The 22,656-nt window shown below is 39.1% G+C and overlaps 1 long non-coding RNA gene across 2 annotated transcripts in view; it reads left to right on the top strand.

Moving 5' to 3' along the window:
- LOC125322093 overlaps window positions 1-22,656 on the top strand; it is a 186,677-nt gene that overhangs the window by 116,407 nt on the left and 47,614 nt on the right. The gene's annotated exons all lie outside the window — the stretch shown is intronic.

Below are 22,656 nucleotides of genomic sequence, written 5' to 3'. Positions count from 1 at the left end.
TCATCAGTTTACAATCAATTAGAGACAGGCTTCTACCCTTTTCAATCCCCAGTGTCCTTTTTGGTTTCTGTTTCATTATCAAAGAGCAATTTTTTTTTCTGTAAACTTTTTCAGAGTTGCTATATGAGAAGATGGAAATGAGCATTGATGTGATTAAGGATGCCAATAAGCTTTAACTCAATTTCTTCAGAAGTGCTAGGTGCATGGCTGCTGTATATAATAAACTCCAAAGAAGCATTGCATCTTATTTACACTCAGCCCTGCACAAAGCATTTGTATGTTAAGCTTAAGGGATTTTTCTTTCCTCTAAAGACAAGAATCAGCTCAAGGTTGAGAAAGCACCAGGATTTCCCTTTCACCTGGTCTTTTTTCCATCATGTCCATCAAAGGTTTCTCTCCTGCATATGGGGTATTTCATTTAGATGGCATTATACCTTGAATGTGTGTGGCTTTTCTGAGCTTGAGGCCTATGCTTCATATCAAAAATCTTTGCTCAGTATTTTTACAAGGGCTGAGCTTTCCCCTGCACTTTTCTGATACCTGCAGCCAGCTTGGGGAGTCTCCCCAGGTCTGTGGCTCTGACTCCCTTCAGGTTCATTCCTTGTGGAATTTTCGTCAGGGGCCACAGAAAGCAGTAAAGCCAATCCTGGGAGTTTCTGTCGCCATCATCAGCATAGGGCCATATAAAACACAGTGTGTGTGTTAGAAGGAGTAAAACCCAGGTGCCTTCAGCAAAAAGGAAAGTTAATTTATCATGCAAAAAATAAGAATACAGACTGGGATTAATTAGTGGACATTGAGTGGATTAGAATCTGACAAAACCAGATCTGCCAACAGATCTGTACCTTGGCTTCAGTGAACAACCATTCATATGGGAAACAGTGGGATTCAAGTTTTCTCTTCGGGTGTGTTTTTCCTTTGCAGATAAGTTTTTCATCTAAAAATATCAGTTAAAAATCTATGGCAAAGACTAAGGAACCCTGAGTTGTGCCCACATTTCTCTTTTCCAAAAATGAAAACATTGGGCTGTAGACGTGTAAATAAAAATTATGAGGAAGGAAGTACATCACTGTGATTAAACACCTGTCACTCATTTCAAACAGTGCAAGACCAGCAAGAATTCAGTTAGTCATGAAGACTTATTTCTCATTATTCACCTTAAATTTGATTTGAAAACTTATGTTTTCTGGGGACAAAACCTCTGATTTTTATCAGTATTTAAACTTACTGTGTTATAATGAGTTCTCCTCTAACCCTAAAACTCAGATAGGACCAACAAACAGCCACAGTGGTTAGGAAAGTTAAGTAGATATTGCTGTAAAAAAAGGTAGGACAACCTGCATATGACAATAAATTTCTCCAGTATTTTTTAATTTAAGCACTAATTCTACCTGGAAGGGGGCTCAGTGTGCTCTTGAGTCTGCATGTACAATAGGATACAATAGAATCAAGGTTAAAAAAGACAAAGAAGTTTTTACTCTTCTAATTTATGTGAAGCAGTTCGAGCAGTCTTGTGAGATATTACACTTTAGGCAGAATAAAATGAATTAATATAGCATCCACTTCTATCTAGGGAGGTAGATGGCATCAAAAGCATAAATGAGATCATACACGGGGATGAATTAACTTATTCACCTTCAGATACATCATCAGTGGTCAGATTCAACACACACACACACACATGAGCACACACACACTCAAAGGAAAATAATACTGATGTGTGTTGGTTTTGCTGCTGTCCCTGGAAGGCAGACAGTGTTTAATGAATACAATAAATCAAAAGTAAGGCTGCATTTTAAAGCAAATATTTATTTGAGCATTTCAATAAATAGCTGTGGTCCATTCAGTTGGAGATGTATGAATATATCGAGAAACTTCTGAATAACACAAATGAGGCTTAAAACTTTAAAAAAAATTTACTCTTTCCATAGCAGTTGGACATAGGAGTCAGCCCTCCTTACTTTCATTTGCACCAACAGAGAGATGGGCAGTTATTCTCAGACTCTTCTCTATTGAAGATGTTTCTTCATTAACAAATGAGTTTATTTAGGATACTAAATGGAAGTTCAGGGAATTTTAGGGGTGGAAATGCAGGGCTACCTCATTTTTCCTGGTAAGCCATGGGATTTATCGTGAGTGTTTATGGCACAGCTCTGCCTTGGGGTGTACTGCTGAGAGAAACCCAGGATTCGAAACTGCCCTCCCCCAGGAGGGGTCCCATGCCATGGAACCATTGCTTCCACACATTTTATCATGTGGCACTAGCAAAGTGTCTGCTCTAAACAGATAAAGGAGAAGCTCCTGTTTGCAGCTTCATCTGTTACTTTTTCTAACAATTCAGCTGGTGCAGAGGGGAGCAAGCAAGCCTAAGAATATAAAGTCTTCTTGAGCCAGCACAGGAGCTGCTGTTTTAGGAGGTACAAAATGATTAGTCTGACAATAGCCTGACTTTGGTATGGTGACCATTTGCTAAGGGTTTGGTGTTTCAAGCAATCCTGGACGTGTTCCTTTAAAAACAAGCTAAGACCTTTGTTCATCTTAAACCCCGTAGCTGCAATGAAATGGACTTCAGGGCACAATAATGTCAAAGCTTCATCACTGTTATCTGACAGGCACTGTCATTATGGGAACTAAGTGCCCCACGTTTCAGAGTTATGTTTTATGTGGACAGTGGTTGAGTCCTATCTCATTTCTTCAGTCTCCAGATAGTGGTTATGATAAATGGATGGCAGCAATCTTAAATTCATCATTATTAGAGTGTGCTAATGCACATAAAACCTTGTAAGGACTGTGAGTCTCTGTATAGGTGCCCTGCTACTCTTTTGTTACTGGCAGGGAAACACCTTCATGACTTGGTTTCTGGGTGCCTCCCTTTCTTGACACAAAATTAAACAGATCAAATATGAATGATGCTGTGCTGTAACTACACATCACTATCATTTTATGGAAGGGCTTGAAATACATCTCAAACAAACTTCAATCAGGCTAGGATCATGCAACACAAAAAAGTGGTACTTATAGACATGGTGTATTACCTTTTTCTGCTTTACAAAATAAAAAAAGGCTCTAATTTGTTGTGAGAAGTTCAAGAGAATCTTGGGCATAGATTTTGGACGGAATAACAAAAATTATATCCTCTACTAGGTTGACTTTTTGCCATAAAATGTCAATTGTTTGAAGCCGCTCACAAGCTGTAGCCTGAGAAAAAGTCCTGAGGGTATGAATTAATAAGCAGATGGTACAAGTAGCTCTCTGAAAACTGAAGGATACTTTCCAATGTCCCCATTTAACGCTCCTGGTTCTGTCATTAACTTCATCAAGAGCAGGACTCAGTTCTGGCTGTTACTGTTCCAGCACTGAGAAAGGTCCTTAAAACCTGGATTGTTTTGAAGAGTTCCAGGAGTTAGGAACGTCTTACATTTCAGTCTTTGATAAAAAAATAATCAAAACCAAAACACTGAGATTAATTTCTACTTTATTTGGTAGTTGCAGCCAGTGGATTTTAGATTTTCTTCCATGTTTTTAAGTTTCTTGTATATGCAGCTGATAATTTGAATTCTTTGCAGACCACAGAGGATTGGTGAAAGCAACAAAAATATGAGATAATTAAATTAGAATTTTGTTCCATATTTGTGCATATCACTCCAGGGAAAGACAGCATAAAAGTGTCAGAAAAACATGTGAAACTGTTTTTTTATTTAAAGTGAATACACATAAGGAATTAAGCTGTTACTGCAGATGTGATTAATATCTGACTATATCTATTTACTGTTATTTGTAGTGCCACACTCCTCTCCACACTGTCTGCTGCTATTTGGGAATGATATCTGAGTCAAAATCTATCTGTCTTGCCTCCAAAAGTATAGAAATTACATTTCTGTATCTCAGAGTCCTGACCACTGTGTCTGAAATCACAGTTCCACCCACAAGGGCCTTTTCCCCACCTTCATCAAGTAGATATTAAGAATTATTTATCTTTGCAGGATTTTCCTTGTAGCAGCTTTTGTAGTCAGCACCTGCTTCCTGGTGACAGGGTTAGGTTTTTTTACTTAAAAATACTGGGATATGTATCAGTGTATTTTTTCAGCTTCCTGATTTTAGAACTGGCTAGCTTATAATGCACGCAAATTAATTCTTTGTTAAAAAGAAAATTTCAAGTCCAATAACAATAACTCCAGTGGAAATGAAGGAGTGGTTTGTTCCCTTGAACTTCTGAGGGAATTCGACCAAATTAATTTTCTGAGGCAACATCATAAACCCAGAGAAAGAAAAAGCACACTTAGATAAATGAAAGTCTGTCACAGGCCACAGTGCTAGTGTTGAATTGGACAATTAATTACGTAGTTTGTGCACATCATAAATAGTGAGCAGCTTAAAGGATGATGGCTCAATAAAACAGCAAGAAAGAACTCAGAGCGAATCTTTTATCACCACTTCTTCCCTGTGACCCTTGCTTCACCCAATGTCATCATAATGATGTGAAGAAAGGATCAGAGTGCCAAGATACCCAAACTTACAGCCTGTCCTGACAGCCAGGGCTTTCTACCACCAGGGAAATGAAATAACTGGATGTGGTCAAAAAAAAGCAGGGGTAGCCCCTTAAGCTTATTAAGTCTCATTATGCACAACTTCATGCACAAGCAAGCTGTCCCATAATATCAGTGTGTCTGGAGAAACACTTTGGTCTCCTGATATCAAAGAAAGACTATTCATGCTGCTCTTGTACACAGAATTTAGGAATGGAAGGCTGAGAACTTGCTTTGTAAACAGAACCTCACTTCTTTATGATTGCCAGGAAGGGTCTGAAACAGCTAAAAGTGCACTCTCCACTTTCTTCTCTTATCTCTGTGTGGATGATGTTTTTCTTTTCCCTTTACTCATTCTGAGACTTCATTTAGGTGTTATACTCCAAGAGGATTTCGGTTCTGTCCTTTGAATGCATAAATCTCACTGAGCTGGCCTCAAACAAGACAGCTCAAGTACTGATTGTGCTGCAATTGGAGGTGTTCAGTGCTCAGAGCAAGCTGCTCAATCTGCCTCTGGGAAGCTGTGTGAAAGTGTCCCAGCTGCACTGAGCTTTGCACTGCACTGGCTAATTTAAAATTAACTTGGCTACATGAGCTTCAGCTGCACTTTTGGTTGAGGAGCAGACACTCCTGAGGGCTGCAATGTGGTACTGAGTGGCTGAGCCAGTGCATTTTCAGGTTCTCCCTTTGGCAGTTGCAAACTCCTTAAACTAAAGTTTTGTTAATTTTAACAGAAGAAACAAAGTATGTGGTTGAAAAGTCCTAAGATTAGTGTAAACAAAGTTTGCTGTTCCTGGATGGGTAAATCAAGCAAACCTCAGTTCCATAATATCTTCTATAATTGTCTATTACATAATCTGGCTCTGCCTACAAAATCACTCTTAAAACATGATCATATTTTAATAACCCTTTTTCTGTTACATTCCTGGCCATTTTTCTTTTTTCTGGACAAAATTTGGCCAGGTGTTTCTTCAGAAAAGAAAACAGAGCTAAAATTTGAACATTATTCTTTAATGAAAACAAAGCTTGTAAAGTTTCATCTATCTTTTGCTTTGTGCTTGGTTTTATCTCATAGTGCTGAGAACTGAAAAATGCACATCCCAATAATCACATCCTTCCCTACTTGCATAAATGATTACAATGAAGTTTCCACCCTCCAGCATCAGTTCAGCTGAAAAGGAGAGCAGAGAATTTGTTAAGGATAAGGTAAATATTTGAGGAAATGGATGTGCCATTTTATTTGGACTAAAGGAAAAAAGGCAATAACACTGCAAAATTGCCGTTGCCCTCTGGAGCATTGCAGTATCCTAAAAGCTATCAAAGGGCAGAAGGGGAGTTAAATTCCAGCTTATAAAACTTGTGTGTAGCAGCAAATGTTTTTTGACCCCTTAAGAGATCCTATGCTTAAAAATATTTGGTTTTACTGTATTTTTGCTATTTTCTTGTTATGTTGTCTGAAAACTGTGGAGTCATACTACCTTCTTCACCATTTGTGACAACATAATGGGGTGAAACTGCAATTGGTGTTTGGTAGAGCACCTGAGATGTTCTCATGATCTGATGGCAGCTGGAGGCAGAATCAGTTGAGATCATTCTACAACCTCAGGGAAAGTCACCTAACCACAGCCAGAACTCTTTTTCTCATTTCTTGTGTCCATCTCTCTCTCCCCTTAGACTGCTTATCCTATAAAAAAAATGCCAACATACTCCTTTTTGTTTTTCTCTTACCAAATAGTTAGAAGGTCATTTGGGACTCTTCACTTAAAATAGCTGGGCAGAGGCCACCTCAGCACCTGATTAACAATGGATCAGATAAAAACTTACATTATTAGGACTGTGTACATGTTCCTCAGTGGAAAGAAGGGGCAGGTTTTTTTTCCCAAGCTGGACCACCTCTGGCTCAGTGTGGTTGTTGCAGCAGCTGGTGGAGAGAGGAGCAGGAACACACTGTGGCTGTCCTTGAGATGTTCATCAGGGACCTGAGTCGTATCCACCATTGTGTCTTTCATGACACCACATGCCCAGGTTCCCTTCCTGAATCCTCATCACACATGCTCCAGGATGGAGCCAGGAAGCAGCCAGAGCCAGGGCTGTGAGAGGAAAGTTCTCATTCCCCTGGTCTGAATGCAGCTGATATCCATGAAAGCCACAATCTGGCAGAGAGGCTGTCACAGATGGCTTCCCTTCTGGCAAAGCCTGCACGGCTGCGTTAGCCAGGCTTTGGTGGCATGGCAGATGTCAGTGCTGCTCTGTGCAATGCTCCTGTGGGGTTTCTCCAAGTGTGGGGACAGTTAAGGGAGCTGTCACAGGTAGCTCAAGGCAGGGTTGAGCGAAAATAAGAAAACCAGAATGAGTGAAATTCTGTTTTGATGGAGTCCTAGTGAGTACCTGGGCAAGTGGGAAAATGAGATGGCAGGGAGCAATGACAGCTGCATCAGACTATCGCCATGTGAAAGATTAAACCCAGTGAATTTCTGGAGATTAGGGGGTATTATGGGGAGTTGGGGATGATGATAACTTCTTAGAACTCCTTCCTACTGCCCAGAGCCCAGCTCTCACCTCAGGGATGGGCTTTAGTCCATTTCTCCCTCACAAGAATCACCCCTTCTTTCAGTCCTCTTTTCGTGTCTTTTCAGAGAGTGTTATTCACCTGTTCTGTCGTGCCAGCACAAAAGGGTGGATAACAGACAGAAGATTTTTAGGAAAGGGAGGTTCAGCAGCCAAAGATGTTCCACTGACCACTGAGACATGGCAAGAGCTGCCCATTCACTAGCAGGCTGTGGAGGAAGGTGCTACCCAATGCAGCTGTGAAGTCTCTCCTTGTAATTTGATCCTGCTGCGGGTGGTGCACAGCACACCCCGGGAATGAATGAGGCTGGATTTTTCTGAGAGACAGGGATAGGATAAATATTTGAGTACCTTGAGGGTTATTACAAAACCTGCAAGATTTCATGTAGAAGCTTTTGGAAGTTAAACCTGGTGTAGTTTGGGTGTGCTAACTACACCTCTGAGGAAATGGAGAAGGTTCTAAGGCTATTGCCTGAGCAGTGCCCTGTGGTTAATTACCCATTTTGCTTAAGTGATGACACCACACAATCCTGCATGTCTCAGAGAAGGTTTAGCTACAGAAGAGGTGTCATATTGGCATTTTCTGGCTACATCTTTCAAAGGATTTTTTTTTCTGAAGCCTAACAATTTGTTATATATTCAGTGAAAAAAGAAACATTAAGTTCTCTGAGTAGGAATCTTGAACCATTTTTTTCCCAGTGTGAGTGATACGAGACAGCTAACACATGTGCCAGATGTAATATTTGCATCATATTTTTTCCTTTTAAAATCTGAAGCTGTTTTTTAACAAGAGAGGCTTGTTTTTCTCCATTTTACACATTTTGAAAAGCGATTTTTTTTTCACAGAGGATCCATTTGCTTTAAAAAGTCACCTTTTTTTTAATCTTCTCATCAATGTCATCACCACTATCATCAATAATTCTACGTCCCTGTACAAAAAGCCAAACATAACCAAGCCAATACCATTTTCAGTCCATATAAATCAATGCCATTTCACCCAGTTTTGAAAAATACTATTTGCACTTTTCTTACTTAAAATCTCAGAGCTACTTTACCTGAAGGGAAGGAAAAGGAAGGGAAAGGAAGGGAAGGAAAATCTTTCCCTGTTTTCCATGTTATCTAATTACGAGCATGAAAAATTCAGGAGGGAGGGAAAACTAAAATACTTAACACCTTTCTCATTTTCAGAAATCAAAATGAAACGAAATTTCTTCTGTTTCAGAATTCTATAATAGTGGCAAAATCAATGTCATTCAGGAAAATAATCACCTTTTGCTGAAATTAATTTCTAACTGGAAAGGTAAAAATATACAATGTGGTGGCCAAGATCTCTCCTTTCTGCCCATTCCATCTTTGATAAATCTTGTGTTTCCAACACAAAAGCAGCAGTTTTATTTCTTTTTGCTATTCTTCTATTGGTACTGTAGGGCAACAATGGAAAAGCTAAATACATAACTGTAAGGAAATATAAGGAAAACTAAATACATAAATATAGGAAATAATTTGTAGAAATTGAGAATCAGGATGTATCTAGACAGTGCAATAAAATGCTCAGATCTGATACCAAGTACCATTATGAAGGGCATATTTATGTTCATAGTTCCCAAATGAGTGTGTTAATGACCTTACACTGTGTAAGAGTCTAGCCCGAATTGCACCATCTCTTTTCCAGGGAAACTTTTTCTCCATAGGTACTCCTGAAACAGAAAAGAATTATATTCTGCCAAAACTATTCTCCTTTTTAACAAATCTACTGATATCTCCTTTGTCTTGCCTCTTATCTTATGGGAGGTCATAAAATATTTTGTCAGTGATTCATGAGAAACACATATTCCAAGTCACCTCATTTCCCATTGTTAATTTTCTCGTCTGTGTGGAAGTGGGAACGCATTATTCCATGCACTGAGACCAGCAGCAGCTTCCTGCCATTTAATATGTCCATTACAGTATGTCATAGTGAAGGCAGTAATGGGTGAATATTGACAGTGAAGGAGTTTGGAGTGGTTAATTAACGAAGATGAGGTGATAATTCACAATTCATCCGTGCCACCCAGAGAAAGTCGAGAGGCTGGAGCAAACCTCCTCTTCAAACCAGTTCTATGGGACACAGCAGCCTGGATCCACGTTTTGTAACCTTCCCATGAGTTTACCTTGCTGTATTTCCACTCTTCAGACCAACATCTTTATCTACACAAATACCCAGTTCAGGATGACAGGGCCAATTGCTGGAAAAATTAGCTTTAGTGTTAAGCAGGAGGAGCAGGTTCCAGCCTTTTCTGGAAAAGGCTATCCCATATCCATTCCCTGTAATTCCCTTCCTCCTCATCTACCTTCTCTCAGCAGTAGCAGCAGCTTGAGCTTCCAGGTGATGTTTTTGGGCTGAATTGTGGCTGGAAACCTGTTCTGAATTCTTCCTGAACAAGCTGTTGCTGGATGTCGGTTTAGACAACAGGCTATCTGTTTGTGCTGAATGCTCCCAGCTGACAACACAGAGGATCACAGGAATAATACCCCAAAAGTACTGTTTTATAAAACCCGGAATAAAGTTTTGCTAGATTTCGATTAAGGAGTTTAGTAGAGAGGAGACTTCTGACATTTAAACCCATTGTGCTTCCACCCCACTTTAGTGTGCTGTCTCACTAATCCTCTGGGCTGTATGGTGACAGTTCCTGCTTTGTGTGTAAGCCTGGCATTAAATCAAAATAGGGAAAAAATGACAGGCTTATCTAGGTTTCTGATAACTTACTGCCAGGTATCTCATACCTATATATGCTATTCAAGTCTGTCCAACCCTTGGAAGCCCACCTGTGAATAAACTTGGTTTCCTCCTCCCTTTGAATCTAACATTAGATTTTTTCAGCTTCTCTCTTAAGTAGTTTGCTCTTGTAAAATAATGCAAACTTTCCCCTGATATATGCCTCACCATGTAAATCAGGGCTTCATTTTCCCATCAAGTCTCTTGATCCTCCTCAGTTCTGTTGAGCTAAAACACTTTTGGCTTTGGTTGTTCCCTCTATTCCTGCAATTAGGCACTTCAATAAACTCTGTTTCCTCCTGGAACTCATGCTAACTTGTTGAAAAGGCATGAGGCAGGAGCAATCCATAGATTTTAAACTTGCTGACCACTGAGTTGATCCATCTTCAGAGATGACCTTTGCAGCTCTGTGATGTAGAAGGGCTTTGTTCACCCTTTCAGTGTCCCTGGTGACCCCAAGGCCAGGGTAAGCAGCACCAAAATCGATGTGCACAGGCTCAGGATCCCTCATCGACCAATTGTGCTCAGGTACGGTGTGGAAAACGAATGCAAACAAATATTAACTTAGGGGATGAGATGTGAGAGGGATGAAGGAAGGTCAGAGTGGGGTTTGACCTATTTAATCTATGTATTGTTATAGACTTTTGCAGAGGCTTCTGTAGCTTTACTCCTACCCTTGTGATTCCCTCGGCAGGAGCATTAGGAAGGCTTACTCTCAGTTAATCAAATCTTGAGCTGATATGTAGGGGTTTGCCTCACACACTCATAAGTGATTGGCTCTAGATAAAGTCTAGAGGGAGGATAATTCAGTTTAAAGTGCCCATTTCACAAGTTATCTCAGCTTTGTTTCCCAGAAGTCTTTCTTGCTTATCCATATTGCCTTCTAAGTTTATCCACATCTTGTGGGAGGTGATTAACTGCTCAATCCTCACAACAGTTATTTCTGCCCCCTTTTGCTGCCTTTTGACCTGTTTTCACTTTCTGTCTGCTTCTGGAAGTTCAGACACCCAGCTGAAAACACTCCTTTGAAAGGCACGTGACCCTGGTTTTCCTATGAAGCTGAGGTCCCTTTTCCATACCAAAATATGCTTCCTTTACACTCTCTTAACCACTTCTGGAAACTGCAGTCCATTCAGCTTCCCTGTAAACTTCACTCAAATTGAGCTGTGCCTTAATATAAGCAATCATATAAAAATAAATAATTTATAAAAACTCCCTTTTTTATTTGATGCCTACCCAGTCTTCCCTCCCCAGGTTAGACAGTGCAGTGGCTTTTGTTCATGTTGCTCAAAGCTAGTCCTTCCCAGTGGAATGCAGCTGTGTTCTTCCTGCAACCCAAGCTGTTGTGGGACTTCTGCATGGTCCTTGTATCCTAAAATACTTTGGTTTGTGACTTTTCAATATAAAATTTTTGAAATAATGTGAAGGCTATATCAGAATCTTAGAGAGGGATTCGTTTTCTCAGTAGCCTGGTGGGGAGAGGCATTGCACGTCTGACAACAGGACCTGAGGCCATGTGGGGAGTTGTTGCTGGCATTAGAAGGCTTTCTACAATTTTGTTTTATTTAGTCTTCCCATTAAAAACAGAGCTGCTCATTCAGCCTCCTAACTATTCTCAGAATTTTTTCCAAATTTCATTTCAGAGGAATCTCTCTGTTCAACACCAAAAGAGAAGCTAGCAATGAACTTACAGACCTTGTGGAACGTTGGGAATTGTAATGTAGTCATCATAAAGAATGAGTACATAAAATGACATTAAGGAAATCTACACAAGACTGTTTTTCTTAATTTTATCGAGAGAAGTGAACAAAAAGAGGCAAATCCTCAACTGCTGTATATGGATTTGGGTCCTGCCATTTTATGATGCAGTGAAAGGATACAGGAAAATAAGGTTTAATTCTTTCACTGACTAATTAATGAAGCCATGTGGATTTCTTATTTAGTTTATTTTCCTTCTAAGGTACTACCAAGACAGATAAGATTCCTATTTTAACACAGTGATGTATTAAAGGCTTTAGAAATATTAATTAGTTCTGAGTCACAAAGAGCTGACATTTGCTTTTGTGCAATGTTCTCTCACAATCCATGGTGATGAAGAATACAGTCTTCAGTGAGACTTGCTAATTACAGAGGGTAAGTCTCCTCATCCCCATTAATGAATAACAGCTTCCTGGAGTTTATGCAACCTCAGTAGTGAAGCACTTAAACCTTGGCTACCTTGGACTAAAATGTACCGGAAGTTTTGCATCTCAATTAAAAGGCCCGTGTGGTTTTTTGCTGTTAGAACTCAACTGGAGTTAGGAAAACACGTCCAAATGTGGGTCCTGAGCAATGCTTAGTTTATTTACCACAGAGCTTCACAATTATATAGAATTCTTTTACTAAAGACCTTTGCAAACTGGACACCTTCTCTGTAGGTGTGACTCAGGCAAAATCAGTGATTTCTTCTGCCAGAGCTTCCTATGAGCTAACCTAATGAGGGATAAAGAAGCCACAAAGGCAGAAGAGAAGAATTGGCTGGGTTGCATTTGAAATCCCCAAGCACTGGGACCTCTGCACTCCATCCCACTGCACAGGTTACTCAGTTTTAGTCTCTGGATGTTCCTCTTTCGTCCAAAAATAACTTCAAACTCAATGTTCTAGTGCCTTGGAGGATTTTTGTCATCTCCAGTGCAACAACTATGGGGAAAAACCAAAAAAACTAAAACCCTCAAAGCTCCAATCCCAAAACAGTGGTACTAAAGTAATATTTTATGGGTCTTAGAGATCAGGCACTAGCACCAAGTGCTCTGCCACCATATGCAGAGGGGTGGTCCAACAGGAGGATATGTTTTAGACAGAAAGGGTGATCAGAAAGTGGCAAACAAAGCAAAGAAACCAGTACTGAGACCTTTTCAAGAGCACACAGCACCTCAGCATTGGACCTTAAGAGAAGGAAATTTCCCAAATCTCACCATGCTCACTTGTTATCATTCCTGGTGTAATTCAGACTGAATTCTGTATCACAACTGTTATGTGAACAGTTACTCTGTTATTTAGCACACAGGCTTTTACAATATCTGACTGCATTTTCTATAAATATTCCAGCCCACATATATTTGGCCATTCTTATGAGAGGTATTAAAGGTGTGCCTTTCATGCTGCAGTTTGAATTCATGGATCCGCATGATTTCTCCAGGGAAAATTAGCATTATACACATGCAGCAAAACTCAAAGAAAAGAAAGAGAAAAAGAACCTGCTTTTGCACACTGAGGAATTTCATGATGTTTTCTTTTGAAGGAATGGCCTTCTGAACAAGGAGTTGTTGTAAGCACAAAATTGCAGCAATATCAAATAAACCTGGTTTTATTTAATATATATATTTTTAAATAGCGTTTCTGAGTTATTATGAAAAAAAAATGGAAGACTAAAGATTAAGATCGATATCAAGAAGCAAAATGTCACTATTTAACATTCTTTTCCAAGGTGTAACTTTCACCTCATTCCTTGGCCTTGAGCCTGCTTTTAATAATGAAAATCAGGAACATCACATAGGTCAGTGTGAAATTCTGTCAGGGTAATGGCAAAGCAAGCCCTCAGCTCCCTAGTGAAGAGTCACCAATCCCTCACTTATATTTTCTAATTTGAGGATTAAACAGAACATGCTTATGTTTAAAATCAGTTTGGAGAGAGCTGTGGATTTGTCTGTTAATTATTTATTACTTCTCTAAACTTGCATGGTTAAAACTAACTTTAATGAGTGAGAAGTTAGCTTAGACTTCCAGAGCCTAAATTTTATCTGTGATATTCCTTTGGTGTTCTCAGATTTATGCATGTATTTATAATCACTTTTGGGGAAGAGTCTGAATGATCTGAGTGTGTTCATTTGCAACACAATTATCAGCCAAGACAAACCCTCAAAACCCTAGGAAATATCTCTGTTATGTCCATATGTTTTAATGGCAGTTAGGATTTCTAGAGGAAAAGCCACTGAGGCATGGGAAGGAGGGGTTTTTTAAAATGTAATTGGAGTTTTGCACATAAAGAAGAGCTCGCTGAACTTTCCTCTTGGCATAAAAGGAGCCCAAATGTTAGCCCAGCTTTTAAATAAGGTTCCCTAGCACAGTTGATTTTGACCCATGACTAGTTGCAGTATAAACAAACGCTGAAAATAATCTTATGAAGTGAGGAAACTGGAGTGTTGCCTATCTACTTAATCAGGGGTTTATATTTATTATTTCTGACAGCAATAATAAAATGGCATTCATTTTCCAATTAATATTAGCATGAATATTGACTTATGCTATTATGTATATCAAGACACAAAGAAGAAAAGCTTTCCTGCTGCTTTACATAATTGAATAATGCTAGTTTAACATTTGCAGAACCTTTAGGGAAGTATAATGAATTCTGCAAATACTCAGATTTACATCATGGAAACAGAAACAACTGGAAAATTTTAAAATTAATCTCTTGTTTTTCATGCAAAGCAATGTTGACTTTCTTAAAAAAAAAAATCTGGAACTCTGCATTCCTTTCTGTAAGAAAAAGAGGAGTCTAGATTATTTTCCAACTAGACTATTTCACAAATGATTAGTTTTCTTTGAAGTCTGTAACTCTTGTTTGCTAGCTGTGAATTTTGTTGTAGGCAAAAATTAAGGGGAAATAAAGTCTACAAATATGTAACTAGCACCTAGCAAAACAAACTGGACAATCATCTCACCATAAAACATCTGGAAATGCATGAATAAATGCAGGTTAACTTGCATCTTTTCTGCTGCCAAGTGTTGATGTCAGTATGCCACACTGCTTTCAAAAACAGAGCTGGAAAGACATAGTGTGAGACAAAAATGCAGCTGCAGCTCCATTTTCGAGTTGGAAAGTTAATACCTTTTTTTTGAAATCTAGGTTTTGATTCCTCTGTTCGCCCTTACCTCTCCCTCACACCTGGCAGTAATTCTAGTATGGGTAGCTGCAACGGAGCTCATGTTAGTGAAAAAACGTCTATTTTTCATTTGAATGACGATAACTATAGTTCAAAGTGTTTGACAGAGATAGGAGCTGGCGCTACATCACTCCAATCACCAATTGTTTGGCTTTCTGAAATACAGCTCCTCATTCATGAGGTTCTCACCTTTATTTTTTTAAATCGCCTCCCACAAACTCAAGCAGTCAGGATCGTCCCAGGGCTGGCTTTGCCCTTCCTCCCTGCTCAGGTTCAGACAAATCTCTGCTTCCAGGTTCTACTCAAAGCTGCCACTGCTGATCTCGTCCTGCAGCCCAGGCTTTGCGGAGCTTTTGACACCTCTGAGCCCGACCGAGGCGCTGCGAGGAGCCCATCAGAGGATGCGATTATTGCCTTTGATTCCCCTGCCTAGGAGTTTGCTCAGGGCAGTGACTTTCCCCAGGCTATGTCTTCCCCCATCTTTTCCTCCTCCTGCGTCCTCCTTCACTCGCAGGCTCAGAACGCAGCCTTGCCACAGCAGAATGCTGAGTGAAAAATGCACTGGTGCCGAATAATAATTGGTGCAAATGAAGCCTTCCCACGCTGCCTTTTCCCTTCTCCTAGAGGGCTTTTCTTCTTAGGCCTCCTGGCTTATTGCATTAATAATTCACAACCAGTGTGCTTCATAGAGGCTCACTCGAAGCAAACTCACAGAATGCTATTTTTCCACCCGTGCTCATCAGAGTGGATTTTCTTAAGAGCACACAGCTTTGCAAAGCACAAATTCTTCATTTCTGTGGTGAAAAACTTGTAGTGCTGCGATCTGGATTAAACTGATTATTGACACGTTCCTTCTCTGCAGAGTTTAAGATGTGCACAGGGCAAGGAAGGAGGGGTTTGTTGGAACAAACTCTAGAGAATTAATACAGGTGACAGATCTGCATCAGTGGAAAGCCACATCCCTGTGAGACAGATGCTGGTTTTTCTTTTAAACATTTCTTTATAATTTGTAAGGACTTAGCAATTCACCTTCATTAAAATATTAACAGTAATTAATTGTATTGGAAGACTGGGAAAAACTTGACAGGTGGTTCAGTTATTTTAAGTCTCTAACAAAAAAAAAAGGAAATGTTTACATTTTCAAATTGCAAGTTAACAAACTCTTTAGTTCCTATTGCTAAGTAATAGCTTTCTAGTAATAAATATTTCAGAAAACTGGGAAAGCTTGGTACAGAAGGATGGTTTAGCATAATTGGACAACTTTGTAAAGAGAGATGTTTCCAGAAGAAACTGTAAAGAAGAGTTGTGAAAATGAGACAGAACCCAGAAGGATCAAGCAAGTTTGCCTAGGTTAGCACAGTAAATAAATTGGGTTATAGAGTTAGATGTGCTTGATATTTTGGTCATTTACACATCACATTATTGATGTTAAGAAAAACCTTGAGAAGCATCATTAAGAGGTCAAACTCTGTAATGGAGATGATGAGTCCTGGGAATATTTTCTGCCCAATTCCAGTTTCTGTTGCAGACTGGCAAAATCACAACAGAGGGTGGTTGAACTGGGACTCCACAATGTCCTGCACAGAGTCCCAGCAATGGGCAGGCACAGGAAGGAGCCCAGAGGAAAGAAGGGTTGAAGCAAATGAGCAGCTCCCAAAGACCAGGAATGGCTGAAAATGAGGAGAGGAGAGGGAAAATAGATAAATCTTTGAGCCTTTGACAGAATGTAACCCTTATGTCGAGAAAATATTTATATCAGGCAGACTCAATGCTGGGACCTAGTCCTCAAGAAGTCCTTGAGAATCTGAAAGCTGTCATTTAGCTGGACATGTCCTTTTGTGATAGTAGCCGTGGGGTAGCCAGTGTCTGTTTGCTAACCAAGACCTTTTGAGCTGAAAAAAAGGGATTTAGCCAATTAATATACCTTTCCAAACCCCAGCCATCACAGAGTAGTCAACTCAGAAAGCAAAATAAGGAATTGAGCTAAAGCACTGATGCTAATGGTCTCACCAGCATTTAAAACAGCTATAACATGACTCTGCTTAAGCTTTGCATCCCCTGGGTTCTCTTTGTTGTCAGAAAGAGGCAGCAGAGGCTGAATCTTATCCGCTAACAGCAGGAGTGCAGTTGTTTTCCTCATTAGGAATTACAGAACTAAACAGCAAACTCCACTCCATCATGTTTGTTTCATAATGCTTCCTCTCAGTTATAACTTTCCTAGCAAAGTTTTATAATTCTTTGGCCTCACCCAAATCCCTCTTCAAAGCTGTAATAAAAGGAAAAACAATAATAAAAGAGTTAAGTTTAGAATCCCAGCCAACCCTGGCATGCTGCTGGAGAGAAGAGAGATTAGAAAATAATTTTCAGCCACATTGTGACAACAAGAAATAGTTTTTCACAAAAATTAAAATATTGTACCTACTAATACAGTTGCAGGAGATTTATCTACAATCCACAGTAGGATAAATACTGGGGATTACCTCTAGATGTTACTGTTATATTAAATTGAAGGCTGCAAGTGAAATTGAAGCAATTCACGCCCACGTGAAGTGTGACAAGACTGAAGATAAGTCTAGGTTACCTATTAGGCCAGGATCAGAAGCAATGTATTTTACAATGGTGTGCAATCTGTAATTTTCATAATTACAGGTAAATCTTCAGATTCTAGGTGTGTTGTAAGGATTTGAGGGTTAGGGGGGAAAAACACATTTTGCTGATTTAGTTATATGAAACAATGCAGTTTCAAAAGTAAAATTAGGCCTAAAATTTTTATGCAGAAGCAAATCACAAATATTTAGAAAGGAAATCAACACTATTAGAAGGTTTCATCTAAAGGTCTTTTGGTAACCCAGTTCTTTCCATTTTTTGCAACTTTTCAGGCTAAAAACCTGAGGTTTGCACAAAGTGAAGGTGGAATGACACTCCAGTGCAGGGACATACAGAGAGAGAATTGTGAGCTGCTTTGTTTGGGGTAATAACTACTTTTTTGGGGTAAATAACTACAGAAGATAGGGACTCTGGTTCTGTGGAAATGGGGTATGGATGAAATATCATCTGCCATCCTTGCAGTAATTCAGGTACCTACAAAAGCAAAACAGAGCATGAGGCTTGACATAGGACTGTTCCCTCCACCATCTCAGAGTCTTCCAGAAGGAACAAGGAGGATAGGACAAGTGGAAGTGTCAGGCAGGCTGTTATCTCTCCCCATGCCCATTTGTATGCCTAGTTAGCTGCTGCCACTGAGAACAGGACCAGCGTAAGCTCTCTTCTTGCCTAATTCAAGCTCTTTCCTGCCTTTTTTCCCTTGCAGCAAGGAATATTTTGGCAAGCAGCCGTGATCTGCCACCATAGAAAGAGGGAAAAGCTACTCAAGGAGTTTATGGCATGGAATGAATATAAAGGGTTATTTAAAAGAAAGTTATTTTCTATTATTGCATTTAGACCTGTGATCACAAGTACTTCGAAGTAGGGACAGGAAGGTAGAAATATGTACCTGTGCAAAATGTGCACATCGTGGTCACTGAACAGGAAATCTCAAACCAGAAACATGAACAAAAACTTTGTATGGTTGGTTGTCAGCCTTAAACTTAGCAATGTTTCAGGGCTGAAGAATTTCTTGCTATCAAATACTCATCCCTTCTAATTACAGGGATTAAAGATGAACTAATGGTTGAAAATAAATGGCAGTCTTGAAAAAATGTGATATAATGGCTGTGGGATAGTTTTATTATAAGGTTTTTGTGATGTTTTGGGAATGTGGATGTACACATGCAACCTCTTAAATGTTGGTACTTCTCCGGCTTACGGCATTCCCTTTGAAGTTCTTTGAACCATTGGATGAATGTCAGTGTGTATTAAATAACTACTGAAAGGAAAATGTGGTAGCAGAGTAAGGCAGATTTGGTTTAGAAGCTCGTAATGAATTTAACAGAAAATAATAACAGTCCTCTGAACCTTGCCTGGCTTTCTGTTATTAGGGAAAGAACTGTTCTTCCAGGCACAACTTGCAAAATCCCATTTGTTTTCAGCTTAGCCCAAGGGAAGTTATCAACATTACCATCCCATATGTACTGCATTAAACACTTCAAGTCACTTCAGTAATGCTTGCAAGTTTAAAATTAGATTCAAGGCTGGAATGATTTAAAGGTCTTTAAAATGAATGAACCGTGAGATTGCTTTAATTGTTTTAAGTATAATCATCTGTATTTAAAAATATTATTCCTAAAACATTCAATTTTGGCATCCAAGAAGAGACTAATTCGGCAGGCTCTTTTTATATTAGGGTTAATGAAATCACTTAAAATCAAATGTTCAGAGTAACCAATGATTTGTAGCTGCCTAATTTAAGGCATTTTGGAATGCCATTATCATAAAGCTTCCTCAATATCAAAAATTACATCATTTGGACCCCACAAAATTGTAGTAGATACAGTACCACAGCTGTGGTGTAAATCAATAGCTGAATTACTTGGAAAAATATTATGAAAGTGGATCATTTAACGCTCACCTGACCTTTGTAAAGCCTTTTAAGGACTTCAGTGTAGCACTCAAGCAACAATTGTGTCATGGACTTCAAGTTAATTAGATGACCAGGCTGTAAAGCTTAATTAGCCCAATGCCATAAGGTGTAGGAAGCTCTGTACTGCCACTAACCCCAGCCTTCTTGAGGAGAACAGCGGGAATGATGTGCTAAAAATTCAGTTTGATGGTATTGCACAGAAACTCCTGAAGCAACACCCACAAAGTTTTGAAACAGTGAATTAAGACAGAAGGAATTACAACAATCTGTCTTAATTAAGACAGAAGGAAATGAGAGCAATTGTCCACCATCAGCAGCTGTTTTGCTCCATGCAGGATAAAGCCTTTTAGCGTAACAATTTAAATGCTGACAGTGGATTTCTTACTCTGGTGAGGAGGATGGATGGGAGGAATAAAACAAACTCCTTTCCCCAAAATTTCACCTTAAATGTCACTTTTATTCTGCACTGAGAGGTGAGGAATGAGAGGTACAGAGGAAATGGAGAAGGTTTCCACATCTCAGTCAGAAAGGGCTGACAACAAATGGCATGATAAAAAAGCTGTTTTAATATGACAGGATATAAGGAATACGGGTAATGAGTAAATTTTACATGACTTCAGGTGCTGGGAATCTCACATTGATGCAGCATGAGACAGACCCAAATAAATACAATAACAAAATACGCACAGGGAGGGAGAAAGGCCCATCACACCTCCATTCGTGCATGTGCAGGGGTGGATGTGTGGCCAAAAGCAGGTGAGCTGAGCATCTGAAATGCACTTTCACTGCAGGAGGGCACAGAGCAAAGCTTTGACACAGCCTGTTATAGGTTTCAGCCCTCATATTTCTCCCAGGACACCCCCCAAGCCCGTGACGAATTACTTGTTGACAAATTACGTGTCAACAAACTGCAGAACTCAAAGATGTACGGCTGGAACGAGTCAGATTCTCTTGAACATAAACAGGTCTCATTAAGGCTGTCTGTAAATTTTATGTCTGGCCAAAAAAAGAGTGAGTATTGTGGTAGCCTCAAGATAAGCATAAAAATGTGAATGGAAAGGCCACTTTTTTTTTTTTTCTCTGACAATAGCAAGAAATGGAACACTAGGTAATTTTAGAGCAGAAAATTTTAGTGTTGGAAAGTCCTTTTAAAACAGGCAGTAGAGCTTCCACAGTTCCAGAGGACCAGAGGAGAGTTATATTACTTCATTTTTCATATCAGTACAAAACAATCAAAAGAAACAAACAACAAAACCAACCAGAAAACCCTGTCAGACTAATCTGGATTTTCCCCAGCCACAAAAAAGCTCTGCAATGAAGATTAAAGCCATTCCTAGCCAGAAAATCAGCAGAGTTTTATGGAGAGGCTAGAAGACAATTTTGCCAATATTTTTGAGAAAACTAGGTCTATTCCATGCCACAACAAGATTGATTCAACTACAAAAACACCCCCCAAAAAAACCACCCCAAAAAAATCCAAATATTCCTCTTTCTAAACTGAATTTTGATGGTGCAATTGTTTTAGAGTATTCACAGCAGTATTTCAAATATGCTATATTCAAATAAAGCAATATTTTTCATATAACATATTTAGGTAATGCTTAACTATTTAAAGCATAAGCTTTTCAAAAGCTGGGAGATGGGAAGAACTTTCTTCAGAGTTTTTTAGGAGGGAGTTTTTGCAAATTTATAAGACATGAATATGTCTTTAGGTCAGTGAGGTTTCAGATGGCAGGAGGTGCATATTGACCAAGAGTCAATGCATTTCTTGTTTTGTGTGTGGAGTGTGTTTGTGTCTGGGGGTGTCTGATCAAATGCACAAATCAGGTTTACTGGACTGAGCTATTCACTGGAGCATTGCCTGTAAAAATGTTAAAAGTGTTAAGAAACTGCCTCTTCTTACTCTTCATGCGGTTTGAAATTAGTCATAAGTAGGGGTTCAGTGGAATACTGGGCAAATACTACCACAGCCTGGAAAAACACAGCACTTTTAAAGTGCTTGCTCTTTCTTTTCTTTTTTTTCTCTCTTTTTTTTCTCTCTTTTTTTTTTTTTTTTTCTTTTTCCCTTAGAAAAGTCCATAAGGTACATAAGGCAGTCCATCTGTTGTTTGTCTAAACCAAATGAATTGCCTCTTTTGACTTCCCATTTTTTACCTGATAACTGATCATTGTTCAGTCGCAGTGGGTATAAATTAGAGACAGGATTCTCTCTCCAAAAACACAATATAGGAAAAGCCAAGTAAAAATGGAACAAATACATAAAAACCTTGGAGGGAATATAGTATTAGAGGGAGAAATTAACACATTCAACTGGTTGTGAAGCAAATGCATTTCTTTTTCTAAAAAATGAGTAGGTTTTTGAATCTGTGTCAAAGATTTGTGATCCAAAGATATTTTAAAAAGGCTTTTTTTTTTTTTTTTTTTTTTTTTTTTTTTTTTTTTTTTTTTTTTTTTTGTCAAAAGAGCCAAACTGAGCAGCTTGGTTAACTTGTCCTTTCAAAATATCTGTAGAAATTGTCATTTAAGGTTAAGCATCCGTGGTTTAAGTGGCATTAAAAAGATGTCATTTCTCTGTTGTGCATTCGTATCTGCTGAGCATAAATTAGAAATAAAAGGCAAAGCACAGCTGGAGGAGGTGGGCATGGGGAAGTATTTTGCCATGTGATAAATATCACAATAGCCAAGCAACATCATCTACTGGTACAGAAAAGGAATTTCAGCCACCTACTTTCTGCCCCAGTTTTCCATGAAAAATATTTCATGAATATATCAGGCCTGAGGATTTTAATACAACCAGTTAATTATTGCAGAACAGTCTAAAGTAGCTAATCTTTTCAAAAAAATCATCAATATGTAAAAAGAAGGTGATAATAGAAAAAAAATTTTAGTGTCATCATGAGAGGTGAATAACTTACAAGTAGTAGCATTTAGGTACACACACACACATCAGTGTATCACACACAAAAAGTAATCTCAAGAAAATGCCCAGCCAGCCTGCCCGTAACAAAGATCTCTGGCACAAAAAGGTCTGAGAGAGTGCAAAAAAGCTGTGACTGGTCCTATGTCTGAATTGTCCTCAAATTTACAAAGAAGATCTAACATCCAAAAATTCACGCAGAGCAAGGAATGAAATGTAGCACAGGAGAGTAAAAGCTCTCTTTTGGTGTTTTGCGGGATTTGAGAAAGAAAAACTCGAACAGATTCAATCTCACAGCAAGAAACATTTTCATTACCCGGCTGTTGAAGGCAGCCTGGTCACACAACCACAGACTCATTCCAGTGACTCAGAGTCTTTTATTCTATGTGTGTATGTAGTTTTTTGTTAGATGATTCCATTGACTTCTGAAGAGTTACTTTGGATCA

This window comes from Corvus hawaiiensis, chromosome 2 (assembly GCF_020740725.1).
Source record: "Corvus hawaiiensis isolate bCorHaw1 chromosome 2, bCorHaw1.pri.cur, whole genome shotgun sequence".
Lineage (NCBI taxonomy): Eukaryota > Metazoa > Chordata > Aves > Passeriformes > Corvidae > Corvus > Corvus hawaiiensis.
The sequence above is the reverse complement of the archived record's forward strand: the minus strand, read 5'-3'. Positions and strand labels throughout refer to the sequence as shown.